Here is a 17,959-nt window from a genome sequence, read left to right as displayed (position 1 = left end):
TGGATCTTGCTTCTATCACCAGTCATATCCACAACTTGGTATTGTTTTGGATTTGCCTCCAACCCTACAGTCTTTCTTGAGTTGTTTCTCCACGGATCTCCTGGTGCATATTGGACATCTAATGACCTGGGGATTTCCTCTTTTGGTTAAGCCAATAAAGCATCATACAGGAGACTTACACCGTCTATGTAAGGCCACCGGTGCCCACTTGATTAGAGGAGAGTGCCCCGCCTTGTGCTCCCTCTCGTGTTGGTCTTAGAAGCCCAGGCAAATAAGTAGACACGATGAGCTTCTATGCTTCAGACGGGAATCAGCCAGAAAATAGAGTAAGAAAGAAAAGACACAGGGGAAGCCAATCTTTCCTGGAACTGGTCCATTTCTTTATTTTCCAGGTCTGCGCTTATACTTTTTGTTATACATAGTGATTAATGGAAAATACAAAGTCATGCAGGGTCAGCAGCCCTTACCCTTATCAAGACCAGACTTTCTCTCTGAATATTTAGCTGTATACACAGGTCTTAGGTGATTTTCATCATCTGGCCAGGAGGCCTATTAGCATTTATGGTCCTTTTCTGATAAGGGTCCATCAACCTGAAAACTTATTTTCCCTAAAAGTGTTGTTCTTACTAAAGTCTTGTGCCACTCTCAGAAAGCACTAATTAAGGTTACATTCTTACATAGCAAGGACACAACAATTCATAACAAGGAAATAGGCGTACAGTGTTTTATAACAAAAAGAAAATTCATTAACTCAAAAGTCTAGTATTGCTAACATCAAAACTACTATATTCTTTTTTCTACGTTCCAATTACATTGATTAATATCCTCCAGGTGCCTAAAAGATAATGATATGGAGGTCTGGCAGCAGTCATTAACTCAACAATGAAAACCTACCCCAATATAATTTTTAGCTCTTTAAAAAGGGGCTCTATATGCTTTAAGCTTCGTGCCTCTCACAGTTGGGGGGCTGTAAACAATCACATGTGTAGTTAAACCTGTCAGGCAAGTTAGAGAGCCATCAAAGGGGTTTGAGCTGAAACAGTCCTTTTATATGCAGGAGACTGTCAACTGGAGCTCTCAGTTAACTTTTTCCAGAGAAAGGTGTTTTGGGGTAGCCTCTGTTAATGTCAGAAACATTGGTGAAAGTCATAAGTTAATAAGACAGACAGACTCTTGTTTGGGGGTAGATGTTTGAGAAGGCCCAGGGGGGTTTCCTCGAGGCCTGATCTCGCCTTTGCCTATCAGGCCTCTTCCTAATGACCTTTGCCACTGGCAGGATTCCCCTTGCTGGCTCCCGGCACCTCCCCCTTTTTTATCTCTTAAAACAGCTAGATGTAGCTCAGTCACAAACTTCTGAATGGTCTGCTGAAAAATCCTGACAATACAAGGAAGAATGATTATGAATAGCAAAATGAGAGCACCCACAGCGGCATAGCCGAAAGTAGTAGACAGAATGTTCTTCCCAGAAATGAAGTTAGAGAAGATGTGGAAAAAGTCATTAGCTGCTCCTGTGGCAGTAAACTCTAACCGAGAATGTTCCATGGTCTGTATCTGATTATGAAGTTTCCCTAAATCCAGGCCAATGTCTGAACTCTTCCAGACACCTGAAATATGCTTTTTAATTTTTTCCCATTCATAGTCTGTCTCATTTACTTTCAGGGACGTAACACATATCCACCGGTAGTCAGCATGACAGGGCAGAGTCATTTTTATTTTAAGGGCTTGTACTTCAGTCCCAATATGCATTACTGCTTCTTCTAAGGCGTCTACCCTCATTTCTAGTTTCCTGTCTAAAACTTCCTGTGTTGCCAGCGTTAAAGAGACATTTTTAGACATAGTATCAACATATTGGGCAGTGTGCACTTGTTGAGTCAATGATATTGCTGCCGCAGTAACAGAAGCAATTGCAGCTATTAAAGCTGTTATTTCTAAGATAAGTAAGCCCACAAACTGTCATGTTTGCATTAAATCTTGTAGTTGTTTTAACACAGCAAGACCAAGATTATCATACCAATAAGTGGTTACAGTTACAGGCACCATAATATAGGGTGGATCTTTTAGCACGACTAAAGAACAATCGTTATATAGAGGAGTTAAGCATGATGAAAGCATACATTGTTCACAAGACACTACATTAGGTCCACCTGAATGATTTATTCATATATTAAGTTTTCCAGAGTCATTAGTGAAAAGAAAAACATAAGGAGAGGGTAGACAAGCTAAAATAGAATAAATAGAATTATTTTCTGGCCAGGTTAAAGTAATAGGGGCAGTAGTGGCAAGGGCTCTCCAAATTTCTGGCTGCCAAAAGTTTTAGCCTTAGCTGTATAAGACAGCATAGGGACTGAATATTCTTTCCAATTGTCCAATCTATTGATAAAGTCATCATTGGACATTGGGTCCTGACCTGGATTTGGGTTGCTGCAGTCCTGAACTGTATAATTTCTTCCTCCCAGTATTCTGTGATCAATTCTCGCATTATAAGTACAAGATTTCCAAGTCGGATATCCTAAATGATCATCTATAGTTTTCCATATGACATCTGAGGGAGCAACATTGTCACAATCGAGATATTCTTGTGGAGCTTTGAGAAACAAGGATTCATAGGGGCCAAGGACCCCAGGCATACGGGCTTGTAATACCCGAAGAGACCAATCCCCTTAGATGCAGACTTAGAGCTCGGGGCGTCTGTCAGGACCGGCTCTTAGAGGCTCCAACGCATCCTCTCTTGGTAATGAAGCTTCCTGTGTGGCCAGAGGGAAAATTAAAGCAAACAGGAAGATCATCTGCTAGTCCCCTAAAGGTATAATTGAAATTAATAGGGTACTGGTCTTTTACATAGGAAGTATAAGATCCTCCCAGAAGGCGAGGTAGGTCTGTCTTAACCCTTATAAGGTCACTACTCCACGTGACTACTTTAAAAGTTGGAGGATCAGGGAAATATGCCCAATAATTTTCTGGAGTGGGGGAGGAGACACCTATCTGGCAAGATAGTAGGGCAAGCATAGCAATAAACACTGTCTCAGGGGAGGTTGAAGATCCCTGTAAAGAAGCTATCCCCTGTGCCTGGTGACAGAGCGTTTTAATCTGTCCCCAGGTGGATATGGAGCCTCGTTGAGTCCCCTGAGTATGACGACCTGGCATCTTTTTGGGGGGTGGGGGGTCGGGGGAGCAATATCCTGTATGTGAAGTTGTGACATCTGTCTTGTGGGCGGATCCATTCCTTGCTCATCCAGGATCTCCGATGTCAGTTGTCCAGAGGTCAGTGGTGCTTCCTGTGCCAGCAGAGGGAGTGGGGGTAGAGAAGGCTTCTTCCTTTTTAGCGGTCGTGGCAGTGGAGGAATCGGGTATCTGGGAAGTTTGTGACAAGGAGAATCAGTCTGTCTGGAACCCAAATCAGAGAGTCTGCATCCTGTGGAAAAATACAAGCATATCCTTGACCGCTGGTTAACAATGGGTCGGGACCTTTCCATTGTCCAGAGAGGAGGTCCCTCCATTTTACTAATGGCTTTGCCTTTAAGTGTTCCAGGCACCAATGATGAAACACTGCAGTGGTTCCAGATGAATCAGCATTTATATTATTTATTACAAAAAGAGCATGTTGCAAGATTTGATGGGGAGAACTATACTTAAATTTCCCTTCTTTTAATTTTTGAATTTGTATATTTAATGTTTGGTGTGCTCTTTCCACAATGGCTTGTCCCTGTGGGTTGTAAGGGATGCCAGTATTATGTTTAATTTGAAACTTTGTACAAAATTCCTGAAATGACTTAGAAGTGTAAGCAGGGACATTATCAATTTTTAAAGCCTTTGGCAAACCCAAATATGAAAAACAAGTAGAGATGTTGTATTGCATCTTTAACTGCCTCCCCTGTACAAGTAGTGGCAATAGTAACATGAGAAAAGGTATCTACAGTTAGATGAACAAAAGACAATTTTCCAAATGAAGAGATGTGAGTCACATCCATCTGCCAGAGTGCATTAAGTTTGAGACCGTGAGGGTTAACTCCCATAGGCAAGCTATTAATAGTAGTGGGGAAGTGTAAGCAGGAATGAACAATCTCTCGAGCAGACTCTCAAGGAATTTGAAACTGAATTCTTAAAGTAGTGGCATTTTGATGATGAAGTGAGTGAGAGGCTCGTGCCTCTTCAAAAACAGAAGCCACTGTGGTCCTGGTTAGTGAATCTGCCAGCTCATTGAAAGCATTTAAAGGGCCAGGCAGCCTGGAATGAGCCCAAATGTGGCCGATAAAAACTACTTTATTCCTTTTCCAAATTTGTTGCTGTCATTTTGTTAGCAAGTGAGATATAGTAATTTTATTCTCTGGCAGAACTGCAGTCTCAATGTGTGGAAATAGCTTGACCACATACTGAGAGAGTAAAGGTTAAATTCTTCATCTGCGAACATAACAAAAGCCTCTATGACAGTTGTGATTTCAGCCCTTTGAGCTGAAGTTTCCTGTGTTTCTAAAACTTTCTGATGATTTCTTGTAACTATGGAGCCTTTGCCGTTTGCAGACCCGTCAGTGAAGGCTCTCTGAGCATCTGGAATAGGGAACTGTTTACATCTAACAGGAAAAATAACTGGATGCTTGAACATAAAATTCAACAAAACATGCGAGGGTAAATGATGTAAAATTTGACCACAATAATTTCCTATAGCAATCTGCCAATCTTCATCAAACATTAGAAGAGCATCAGGTTGTTCCTTATTATATGGAATTACAATTTCTGATGGCTCTTTACTGAACAATTCAATGCTCCACTTTCTTCCCTTTAATATCAGCACAGCAATTAAACCTGGATAAGAAGCCACTACTTTTTTAGCTTGGGCGGGGAGATGGATCCATTCTAGGGGGCCATTTTGCCATAAAACTCCCATAGGTGCAGTTGGAGTAGCTAGGCAAAGGAACTGCCAAGTTACTGTTAAATCAATTTTTTTTACATAGCTATTAGATAAAGCTGTTTCTAATTTGCCTAGGGCCTCCTGAGCCTCAGCAGTTAATTGTCTTTTAGAAGTTGGATCAGTATTCCCATGCAAAATGTTAAAAAGAGGCTTCAATTCGGCAGTGGTTAATTTTAAATATGGTCTAATCCAATTTATATCACCTAAAAGTTTTTGATAATCATTTAAAGTAACGAGATGGTCTTTTCTTAATTGTAGCAGAGCATGAGTTACTGTTTCTGAGTTTACAACCCTTCCTAAGTAGGTTATGGGCGGATTGATTTGAATTTTCTCTGGGGCAATTTTTAAGCCTCTGGCTGTCAATGCCTGGGTCAAATCTTGGAGGACAGTTTGCAAATGAGCACTATCAGGATGAGCTATTAAAATATCATCCATATAGTGAATCATATATACTTGTTCATATTTAGCTCTAATATCTTCTAGAGTGGCATTGACAAATTTCTGGCATAAGCTGGGGCTATTTTTCATTCCCTGAGGTAAAAATTTCAACTGAAACCATAAATAAGGTGCTTAAGACTTTCTGATGGCAGACTAAAAGCAAATCACTTTTTATCCTCAGCATTTAGGGGAATGGTGAAAAAACAATCTTGTAAACCAATTAAAATAATATCCCTCTGAAACGGCTACTGGGGAAGGGAGCCCAGGTTGTAAGGCCCCCATGTCCTCCATGGTGGCATTAATTGCTCTTAAATCCTGTAAAAGCTGCCATTTACCAGATTTTTTCTTAATAACAAAAATAGGAGTGTTCCAGGGGCTATTGGAGGGCTCAATATTTCCCAATTCTAGTTGTTCAGAAATTAGTTTTAGCTGCCAGTGATTTTCCTTTAGGGAGAGGCCATTGTTTCACCCACACTGGGTCCTGAGATTTCCATGTTATGGGGTCAGCAGCAAAAACAATGGCCTCCCTTATAAATTTGGATACCCCAATCCAGTACATAGCTTTCGAGGAGTTGGACAAATGGGCTCAATTATTCCTGTCTGTTGTTTACCTAATCCTTTTGATGGAACATAGTCCATCTGGAGCATTTGGGAGGTCACTTTGTCATCAGGGCTGAAAAGTAGCACTCCCATTTGAGACAGCATGTCCCTCCCCCACAGGGTAAAGGGGAAAGAAGAAACTACGTAGGGTTGGAAAGTTCCACAGGTATCTTCAAACTGCCAATTTAACATTTTTGTACTTTTAACTGCTGTGGGGGCTCTCCCTAATCCCACCAACTCATTTTCAGTGCTATGTGTAGGCCAGGAGCTGGGCCAGTCTTTCCCAGAAATGCAAGAGACATCTGCTCCTGTATCTAATAACCCCACAATAGACTTGCCACTGACCAGAATAGTTTTCATAGGGCGTTTCTGAGTAATTTCTGTTATCCAAAAAACCATATCACTAGGTCCAAATCCTTTCTCCTGCCTTTCATTTTGAGTTGCTGTGTGTCCTATGGCAGTATGGTAAGGCAAAAGTAAAAGTTGAGCTATTCTTTGTCCCTGATGAATTTGTATAGTTTTAGTTGGGGGTGAAATCATTATCTGATTTTCTCCTGTATAATCTGAGTCCAGGGATAATTGTGAGACCTTGCATAGCTAAGGAACTTCTGCCTAATATAATTCCCACCAAACCTGTCGGTAATGGACCTTTAACTCCTGTAGGGATTTTTATAGTGGGGCTATCTGGTGTTAATATTGTTGAGGTGGTGGAACTGAGGTCTGCTGGGGTCCAGCCCCGGTGGATCCAGGATAATTCGAAATGGGGACCAAGTCGGCATCCTAAGAAAGAACTATTTAATTAGAAAAGAGAGATTAGGAAAAAATAGTGTAGTAGGAAAATTTAGTGGAGAAAAGAGGCTGAATAACTTGGTTTATGTGGAGAACCAATAAAACTCCGAGACAAGGAGTTTGCACCACCTACATAGGCCACTGGTGCCCACTTGAATAGCAGAGGGTGCCCCGCCTTGGGCTCCCTCTCGTGTGGGTCTTGGAAGCCAGGGCAAAATTAGCAGGCTTGGTGAGCCTTCACACTCCAGATAGGAATTCAGCCAGAAAAGAAGAGAATGAGAAAAGACCACACGGGGGGAACCAGTCTTTCCAGGAACTGGTCCCATTTCTTTATTTTCCAGGTCCACTTTTATACGTTTAGTTATCAGTTCAGTTCAGTTCATTTCATTTCAGTCGCTCAGTCATGTCTGACTCTTTGCCACCCCATGAATCGCAGTGTGCCAGGTTTCCCTGTTCATCACCCATCTCCCGGAGATTGCTCAGGTTCATGTCCATCGAGTCCATGATGCCATCCAGCCATCTCATCCTCGGTCGTCCCCTTCTCCTCCTGCCCCCAATCCCTCCCAGCATCAGAGTCTTTTCCAATGAGTCAACTCTTCTCATGAGGTGGCCAAAGTACTGGAGTTTCAGCTTTAGCATTATTCCTTCCAAAGTAATCCCAGGGTTGATCTCCTTCAGAATGGATTGGTTAGATCTCTTTGCAGTCCAAGGGACTCTCAAGAGTCTTCTCCAACACCACAGTTCAAAAGCATTAATTCTTCAGTGCTCAGCCTTCTTCACAGTCCAACTCTCACATCCATACATGACCACAGGAAAAACCACCTTGACTAGACGGATCTTTGTTGGCAAAGTGCTGTCTCTGCTTTTGAATATGCTGTCTAGGTTGGTCATAACTTTCTTCCAAGGAGTAAGCGTCTTTTAATTTCATGGCTGCAATCACCATCTGCAGTGATTTTGGAGCCCCCCAAAATAAAGTCTGACACTGTTTCCACTGTTTCCCCATCTATTTCCCATGAAGTGATGGGACCAGATGCCATGATCTTCGTTTTCTGAATGTTGAGCTTTAAACCAACTTTTTTGCTCTCCTCTTTCACTTTCATCAAGAGAGAGGTAAATGTAAGAAACAGAGTCACGCAGGGTCAGCTGCTCCGACCCTAATCTAAAGACAGTGTTCTCAATATATATTTGTTCTTACAAGGGTCTTACATTTGTTTACAATCTTCTGGTCTGGAGACCAATCAACATTTTATCACCCCACCTTACTTTCTATTGATAAAGGTTAGTCAATCAGAAAACTTGTTTCCCCTTAAGATCTACTTAGTCTTAAGATAGTGATAAAGTTACATTCTTACATAGCAAGGACACAATGATTTATAACGCAGAAAGAGGAGTACAGTGATCTATAACAAAGAGAAAATTCATTAACTCAAAAGTCTAGTATTGCTAAAAACTACTATATTTCCTTTTCTACATTCCAATCACATTGATTAACATACTCCCAGGTGCCTAAGCATATGGAGGCCTGGCAGCAATGAAACTCAGCAATGAAACCCCTCACCAACATAATTTCTAACTAACTTGCTAATACTATACTAATGATTTTCTAACTTCTCAAAAGAATCTGTTTTTAGGAAGTTTAAAGCATCTCGTGCCTCTCTTGGGAGGCTGTAAACAATCACATGTGGCCGGATAATCCTGTCAGGCAGGCTAGAGAGCTATCAGAGGAGTATTTGGACTGAAACATGCCCAGGAGATTTATTAACTGGAGTCCTAAGTTAACTCCTTTACAGAGAGAGGTGGTGGGGGATAGCGCCCCATAATGTCAGAAGTATAGGTGAAAGGTATAATGCAGCAAGGCAGGCAAACTCTGGTTTTTGGGGCAGATGCACGAGCAGATCCAGCGAGGCTTCCTTAAGGCTCTACTCGCCTTTGCCTGTTGGGCCCCTTAACGTTATTATCTTTGCCACGGGTGGGACTCCTCGTGCTGGCTCCTGGCAGAGGTCCAGTCCTGTGCTGCCTGGGGTTGCTCTGATGAGTTCTGCGATGGGGTGAAGGGAATGAATGGGTTCAGTGACGCTGCCCCAATTGTTGTCGGGGCCTGGGGCTGACCCCTCAATCCGTTTCCCGACTGTTGGTCACGAACTAGCAAGGTTCCGTTTTTATGGAGTCTTGATCTACAATCCCTAGCCCAGTGATATCCCTTCTGACAACGAGGGCAAGGAGATCTAGGGAGATTAGCAGACACAGCGGGGGAGGTGGAATTCGGCAGAGAAGAACCAGCTGCTTTTGGGGGGCAAGCGTGCATAAAGTGCCCCTCCCATCTGCAAGAGAAGCAAGCCTTGGTTAAACCAACATTCTGGCCTGGACTACTGGAATGACTCTTTGATGGGTTATTCCTCTTTGTAAAAAAGGATTGTACTGCCTGTTGATAAGAATTTCCCTTTATCACTTCAGCTATGGCAATGCCCTGCATCATTGCTTGTCCTACATCTGCACATTGCCTGATGTAATCGCCTCTTTGCCTAGATTTTTTTTATAGGACGTAGAATGGCCTGGCAGGTAGAGTTAGCATTTGAAAATGCCAGTTGTTTTATCAGTATTCCAGCTGCCTCAAAATTGGAAATTACTCTGTGGACTGCCTCTGCAAGTCGTGATATAAAGTCCTCATATGGCTCTTCTGGTTTTTGTTTAATGTTTGAAAAGGAAGAGGTTGATTCTTTCCCTTCAGGCAACAATAGACAAGCCCCGAGGGCACAGGCGGTTACTTGATCTAAAGTCTTTATGTCTAATCCCATCTGATCTCTAAGTGTTCCATATTCATTAGTCCCTGTCAGCATACATTTTACAATATATCTTGGGCCATATTTTTGGTTGGTATCGGCCTGTTTTGGGGCAAGGTCATCAAATTCAGCTCTCCAAAGTACATATTGCCCTCCTGACAGACAAGCTTTAGCAACTGTCTTCCAGTCATGGGGTGCCAACCATCTGCCCGCTAAGGCGTCTACCAATGATAAGTGTATGGGGCTTTAGGCCCATATGTTTGAGTTCTTTAATCATTTTCATTGGAATGGGTTCCCAGTAGGGGGCTCTTCCCCCACCACTTCTGTCATATATTACGGGAAAACAAGCCTCAAGGTGGGGATCAAATTCATCCTCGGGGCTAGAGAGAACCCTTCTCTGGGGAACTTCTAGTGGAGGCTCCTCACCCTTGTAGGGAGGTGGGGGGGGGGACAAGGGGGAACCGAAGCGTCCCATGTCTTTCTTTTCATACTCCAGAGATCTTTTAACTGTTTGATGTTTAAATCTTATGGATGGTCTAATTGTAGATGTTTCCCTTAAGCTCCTGGGAGCAGATGGCCTGATTGGGGACGTTTCTCTTAAACTCCTAGGAGCATCTTTATCTAAAAGGGACCAGTCCTCATCAAAATGGTGTTGAGCTGCTGTTTCCTCTAAATCTTTCTCATCTTGAGGGGAAAGCTGATCTTTCTTCTCATCCCTATCTTCTACCTGCTCCTGGGCAGTCATTGCAGCTAACATTTCATTTAGCTGCAGATAGCTAGGTATAGCCTCTTTTTCCTCATCTTCCTCTTTTACTTGTATCTTTTTTTCTTCACTTTCCTCTTTAACATGTACCTTTTCAGATTCAGGAGCAGGGTATTAAGCATCTCTAATAATATTCCATAAGGAAAAAGTATCAGTAGGTACTTTTTTCCGGACCATGCTGAGTGTAATAAGCTTTCAGCTGTTTTCCTACTTTTTCCCAGGTATCTAAATTAACAGTGTCCTCGTCTGGAAACCAAGGACATTGCTCTTGTATGAATGTAAAAAAAGATTGAATATTGGCTTTCTTAACTTTAATCCCTCTTTTATTTAACAATTGAAAGATTACTCTTATAAAGAGCTGTCTTTCTTCTTACTCACTGTTACCCATGTCAGAGATTTAAGTCTTGTAAAGAAGGTTTCGTGTCAACCTTTGTAAAGAGGGTTTCTTTTCAACCCTTGGAAAGCAGGTTTCTTTCAACCCTTATAAAGCAGGTTTCTTTCAATCCTTAGAAAGCAGGTTTGTTTCAACTCTTAAACTGTTTCAACCCTTAAACCCTTAAACTGGAGCTCTAAGTTAACGTTTTCCAGAGAAACACTTCAACTGGGTTCTTTCAACCCAAAACTTTCCACCACTCTTTCCTTACCTATCTTAGGCAGGGGGGTTGGCGAAACCTTGAGTGGGGTCCTAGCCATCCCGAAAACTGTGTACTGGGGGAGACCTACCTTAGAATAGCCTGATTTGGGGGCCACTTGCTGGGGATCAGCTCTGGTGGATCCAGGGTAATTCGAAGTGGGGATGGTGTGGCAACAGAGATATATAGATTTAGAGAGAGATAAGGAAATAGTTTGCAGGTAATAGAATTGAGGAGAGAAAGAGGCTGTATTCCTTGGTTTACATAGAAACCCAATAAAGCCTCAGACAAGAGACTTAGACCATCTATGTAAGGCCCCAGGCACCTGCTTGAATAGCAGAGGGTGCTCTGCCTTGGGCTCTGTCTCGTGTGGGTCTTAGAAGCCCAGAGAAATAAGTAGACATGATGAGCTTCTATGCTCCAGACGGGAATCAGCCAGAAAATAGAGTAAGAAAGAAAAGTAGACACGAGGGAAGCCAGTCTTTTCTGGAACTGTTCCGTTTCTTTATTTTCCAGGTCTGCTTTTATACTTTTTGTTATACATAAAGATTAATGGAAAATACAAAGTCATGCAGGGTCAGCAGCCCTGACCCTTATTGAGACCAGGTTTTCTCTCTGAATACTTAGCTGTATACACAGGTCTTAGGTGATTTACATCATCTTCTGGCCAGGAGGCCTATTAGCATTTTATGGTCCTTTTCTGATAAGGGTCCATCAACCTGAAAACTTATTTGCCCTAAAAGTGTTGTTCTTACTAAAGTCGGGTGCCACTTTCAGAAAGCGCTAATTAAGATTACATTCTTACATAGCAAGGATACAACAATTTATAACAAGGAAAGAGGAATACAGTGATTTATAACAAAAGAGAAAATTCATTAACTCAAAAGTCTAGTATTGCTAACATCAAAACTACTTTATTCTTTTTTCTACATCTCAATTACATTGATTAATATCTTCCAGGTTCCTAAAAGATAAATGATATGGAGGCCTGGCGGCAGTTGTTAACTCAACAATGAAAACCTACACCGATTTAACTTTTAGCTCTTTAAAAAGGGGCTCTACATCTTTAAGATGCTTTAAGCTTCGTGCCTTTCACGGTTGGGGGGCTGTAAACTATCACATGTGTAGTTAAACCTGTCAGGCAAGTTAGAGAGCCATCAAAGGGGTTTGAGCTGAAACACTTCTTTTATATGCAAGAGACTGTCAACTGGAGCTCTAAGTTAACTTTTTCCAGAGAAAGGTGGTCAGGGATAGACCCTGTTAATGTCAGAAACGTTGGTGTAAGTCATAAAATAATAAGACAGGTAGATTCTGGTTTAGGGGTAGATGCTTGAGAAGGCCCAAGGGGGTTTCCTCGAGGCCTGATCTCTCCTTTGCCTATCAGGCCTTTTCCTCATGACCTTTACCACGGGTGGGATTCCCCATGCTGGCTCAAGGCAGAGAGGAAACCTGAGAGCACCCTCAAACTCGCATGGAAACTTGATTTTCCTGAGGCAACACAAGCGGGTCCCTGAGGTCCCCGTTGTAACTCGAGAGGAACCCCAAGTTTCCTGCTGCTACTCAAGAAAAAACCAGTAGATCCGCCCCTCAACGCGAGATGAGGCCCTTTTCCACTGTGGTGTCTTGAGAGAAATCCCACCTTCCCTCTTGAGCCTCGAAAGGGTCCTTGACAGCCTTGATGCCACTCAAGAAGTGCCCCAACATACTCATCTCCACTCAAGAGGAACACCGAGGGTCCCGCCACAGCTCAAGAAGAGCCCCGTTTTTCCCTCCTCATTTCGAGATGAGGTGTCCATTTCCCTGCTTCATTGGGAAAGGAATCCCAGCATTCCCGTTGCACCTCAAGAGGAGGCAGTCTCAACTTGAAAGTCGAGAGGAACTCCAGGGGTCGTGCCACCATTTCAAAAAACCCTGATGTCCCAATCCTGCCAGGGTCCAGCCCCGGTGGATCCAGGGAATTTGAACAGGGGACAGAGTCAGTGTCTTAGAAATGACTGTTTAATTAGAAAATAGAGATTAGGAAAGAATAGTGTAGTAGGAAAATTAGTGGAGAAAAGAGGCTGATATTCCTTGGTTTACGTGGAAAGCTAATAAAGTCTCAAGAGAAGAAACTTGCATCACCTACGTAGGCCACCAGTGGCCACTTGAATAACGGAGGGTGCCCTGCCTTGGGCTCCCTCTAGCGTAGGTCTTAGAAGCGAGGGCAAGTAAGTAGACATGGTGAGCTTTCACAGTCCAGATGGGAATCCAGCCAGAAAAGAAGGAGAAAAGACCACACAGGGGAAAACCAGTCTTTCCAGTGACTGGTCCATCCTTTATTTTCAATGAAAGCTTTTTATAATTTTGGTTGTACATAGAGATCAATGGATAATACAAAGTTATGCAGGATCAGCAGCCCTGACTCTTATCGAGACCAGGCTTTTTCTCTGCATACCTAGCTGTATACACAAGTCTTAGGTGATTTACATCATCTTTTAGTCAGGAGGCTTATTAGCATTTTATGGCCCTTTTCTGACAAGGGTCAGTCAACCAGAAAACTTATTTTCCTTGAAAGTGTTGTTCTTATTAAAGTCTGGTGCCACTCTCAGAAAGCAGTAATTAAGGTTACATTCTTATATAGCAAGGGCACAACAATTTATAACAAGGAAAGAGGAGTACAGTGATTTATAACAAAGGGAAAGTTCATTAACTCAAAAGTCTAATGTTGCTAACATCAAAACTATTATATTCCTATTTCTATATCCCAATTACATTGATTAATATACTCCAGGTGCCTAAAAGATAAAGAATATGGAGGCCTGGCAGCAGTCATTGACTCAACAGTGAAACCCATCACCAATATAATTTTTAGCTTTTTAGAAAAGGCTCTATATTGTTAAGATGTTTTAAGCTGCATGCCTTGGGCTGTAAACAATCACGAGTTGTAAAAGTCTCTAACTGCCAGGCAAGTGAGAGAGCCATCAGTGGGGTCTGAGTTGAGACACTCCTTTTATATGCAGGAGACTGTTAACTGGAGCTCTAACTTAACTATTTCCAGAGAAAGGTGGTTGGGATAGCCCACTGTTATGTCAGAAGAGTAGGTGGAAAGCATAGCGCAATAAAGCAGGCAGACTCTGGTTTTGGGGGTAGATGCTCAGGAAAATCCAGGGATACCCATGAGGACTGTTATCAGCCTTTGCTTTTTTCCAGGCCCCCTTCCTCATGACCTTTGCCACAGGCGGGATTCACATGCTGGCTCCCAGCACAATCCACTCAAGAAACACCTGGTTCCCCTGCTCTGCCTTGACTGTCACCCCAAGTATCGACTCACAACGTGATGGCACATGTAACAGCCCTGTGGCAACTCGAGAGAAAGCCACAGATCCCTATGTCAACTCGACAGGAAGCCTGACACTACTGTTATAGCTCCAGAGGAGAGCGGACTTGCATGTGTCCACACGAAATGAAGACTAACTCCCCTGTTGAAACTCCATAGGAACCCCGAGATCCATGTCAGCACTAGAGAGGAACTCTGAGGTTCCAGCCTCAGCTCCAGATGAGTACCTAGGACCCAGCACCGACTGAATAGGAATCCTGAGAGGCCCCACGAAACTCGCATGGAGACTGGACTTTCCTGAGCCAACACAAGCGGGTCCCTGAGGTCCCCATCGTAACTCGAGAGGAACCCCATGTTTCCTGCCGCAACTCGAGAAAAACCAGGAGATTCTCCCCTCAATGCCAGATGAGGCCCTTTTCTGCTGCAGTGTCTCGAGAGAAATCCTACCTTCCCTCTTGAGCTTTGAGGGGTCCTTGACACCCTTGATGCAACTCAAGAAGTTCCCAGACATACCCATCTCCACTCGAGAGGAACACCGAGGGTCCTGCCACAACTCAAGAAGAGTCCCGTTTTTCCCTCCTCATCTTGAGATGAGGGTCCATTTCCCTGCTTTGTCGGGAAAGGAATCCCAGCATTCCTGTCACACTTCAAGTGGAGGGGTTTTCAATTTGAAAGTCGATAGGAACTCCAGGGTCGTGCCAGCATTCCAAGACCCCGATGTCCCAATCCACTCCAGATACACCTGATTCCCCTGACTGACTCGACTGTCACCCCAAGTATCGACTCACAACACGATGGCACGTGTGACAGCCCTGTGGCACCTCTAGAGAAAGCCTCAGATCCCTATGTCAACTCGATAGGAAGCCTGACACTACTGTTACAGCTCGAGAGGAAAGAGGACTTGCATGTCTCCACACGAGACGAGGCCTGACTCCCCTGTTGAAACTCCATAGAAACCCCAAGATCCATGTCAGCACTTGAGAGGAACCCTGAATGCCCGGGAGCCAGCGTGGGGAATCCTGCCCATGGCAAAGGTCATGAGAAAGGAAGCCTGGCATACATAAAGGTGTGGTCTGGCTTCTGCGGTTCCACCTGGGTTTTCCTGAACATCTACCCCAAAAGCCAGAGTCTGTGTGCCTTATTGTACTGTGCTTTCCACTCTTCTGACATAACAGGGGCTATCCCCGACCACCTTTCTCTGGAAAGAGTTAACTCATAGCTCCTGTTAACAGTCTCCTGCCTATAAAAAGAATGTCTTGGTTAAACCCTTTTGATGGCTTTCTAACTTACCTGAATGGTCTGCCTGGACTTTTACAACTTTTATTGTTTACAGGCCCCCAAAAGCGAGAGGCATGAAGCTTAAAGCATCTTAAAGATATAGAGCCTTTTTTAAAGAGCTGAGAATTTTATTGGTAGAGGATTTTCACTGTTGAGTCAATGACTGCTGACTGGCCTCCGTATTCTTTATCTTTTAGTCACCTGAAGCATATTAATCAATGTAATTGGGATATAGAAAAAGAAATAGAGTAGTTTTTGATGTTAGTGACACTAGAGTTTTGAGTTAATTAATTTTCTCTGTTATAAATCACTGTACTCCTCTTTCTTTGTTATAAATTGTTGTGTCCTTGCTATGTAAGAATGTAACTTTATTGAGAGCTTTCTGAGGGGGGCACCAGACTTTGGGAAGAACAACACCTTTAAAGTTTTCTGACTGACAGACCCTTACCAGAAAAGGGCCATAAAATGTTAATTAGCTCTCTGGCCAGAAGATGATGTAAATCACCTAAGACTTGTGTATAGAGCTAGGTATGCAGATAGAAAGCCTGGTGTTGAGAAGAGTCAGAGCTGCTGAAGCTGCATAATTTTGTATTATCCATTGATCCCTATGTAGGACCAAAGGTATAAAAAGTTTTTCCGGACAATAGAGGGGGGGCCAGCACTGGAAAAAATGGTTTCCCCTGTGTCAAATCTCTCTCTCTCTTTCTCCCTCGCCCTCCCTCTCCTATACAGGCTGAATTCCCATCTGGAGCGTGGAGTCTCACCATGTCTACTTGCCCTGGCTTCTAAGACCCACGCGAGACAGAGCCCAAGGTGGGGCACCCTCCTCTATTCAAGTGGGCGCCTGTGGTTTAACATAGATGGTGCAAACCTCTTGTCTAGAGGTTTTATTAGTTCTCCAAGGAAAACAAGTTATTCAGCTTCTATTCTCGACTAATTTTCCTACTTTACTATTTTCTTTAATCTCTTTTTATATTTCTAAATAAATAAGTTTTTTCTCACCACGCCATCCTGCTTCGAATTACCCTGTATCCACTGGGGCTGGACCCCGGCAACTGGAGTTTTGGCCTCAGCTCCAGATGAGGACCTAGGACCCAGCACCGACTGAAGAGGAATCCTGAGAGGCCCCTCGCAACACGCATGGAGACTGGACTTTCATGATGCAACATGAGCAGGTCCTTGAGATCCCCGTCTTAACTCGAGAGGAACCCCAAATTTCCTCCCGCGACTCGAGAAAAACCAGGAGATTCTCCCCTCAACACGAGATGAGCCCCTTTACCACTGTGGCATCTTGAGAGATATCGCACCTTCCCTTTTGAGCCTCAAAAGGGTCCTTGACACCCTTGATGCAACTCAAGAAGTTCTCCGACATACCCATCTCCACTTAAGAGGAACACCGTGGGTCCCACCACAACTCAAGAAGAGCCCCGTTTATCCCTCCTCATTGGGAGATGAGGGTCCATTTCCCTGATTCGTTGGGAAAGGAATCCCGGCATTCCCATTGCACCTCAAGTGGAGGCACTCTTAACTTGAAAGTCGAGAGGAACTCCAGGGGTTATGTCACCATTCCCAAAGAACCCGATGTCCCAAACCACTCTAGATACACCTGATTCCCCTGCACTGACTCGACTCTCACCCTGAGTATCGACTCACAACACGATGGCACGTGTGACAGCCCTGTGGCCCCTCAAGAGAAAGCCACAGATCCCTATTTCAACTTGACAGGAAGCCAGACACTACTTTGACAGCTGGAGAGGAGAGGACTTGCATGTCTCCACACGAGATGAGGCCTGACTCTCCTGTAGAAACTCCATAGGAACCCCGAGATCCATGTCAGTACTTGACAGGAACCATGAGTGCCAGAAGCCAGCGTGGGGAATCCCGCCCATGGCAAAGGTCATGAGAAAGGAAGCCTGACATACGTAAAGTTGTGATCTGGCTTCTGCAGTTCCCCCTGTGTTTTCCTGAACATCTACCCCAAAAGCCAGAGTCTGCCTGCCATATTGTATTGTGCTTTCCACTCTTCTGACATAACAGGGGCTATCCCCGACCACCTTTCTCTGGAAAGAGTTAACTGAGAGCTCCAGTTAACAGTCTCCTGCATATAAAAACAATATCTAGGTTTGTCCCCCTTTGATGGCTTTCTAACTTACCTGAACGGTCTGCCCAGACTTTTACAACTTGTATTGTTTACAGACCCCCAACCATGAGAGGCACGAAGTTTAAAGCATCTTAAAGATATAGAGCCTTTAATAAAGAGCTAAGAATTATATTGGTAGAGGGTTTTCACTGTTGAGTCAATGACTGCTGCCTGGCCTCCATGTTCTTTATCTTTTAGGCACCTGAAGCATATTAATCAATGTAATTGGGATATAGAAAAAGGAATGTAGTAGTTTTTGGTGTTAGCAACACTAGACTTTTGAGTTAATTAATTTTCTCTTTGTTATAAATCACTGT

At 43.5% G+C, this 17,959-nt stretch overlaps 1 long non-coding RNA gene across 1 annotated transcript; it reads left to right on the top strand.

The window, feature by feature from the left end:
* The first annotated feature begins 5,889 nt into the window (after positions 1–5,889).
* LOC120865897 lies at positions 5,890–9,835 on the top strand. The gene is made up of 2 exons (XR_005721546.1): positions 5,890–6,662; positions 8,734–9,835. It is a non-coding gene; the product is annotated as an uncharacterized LOC120865897 (long non-coding RNA).
* The last annotated feature ends 8,124 nt before the right edge of the window (positions 9,836–17,959 follow it).

The sequence above is a fragment of the Oryx dammah genome, unplaced genomic scaffold (assembly GCF_014754425.2).
Source record: "Oryx dammah isolate SB20612 unplaced genomic scaffold, SCBI_Odam_1.1 HiC_scaffold_7, whole genome shotgun sequence".
NCBI lineage: Eukaryota > Metazoa > Chordata > Mammalia > Artiodactyla > Bovidae > Oryx > Oryx dammah.
The sequence above is the reverse complement of the archived record's forward strand: the minus strand, read 5'-3'. Positions and strand labels throughout refer to the sequence as shown.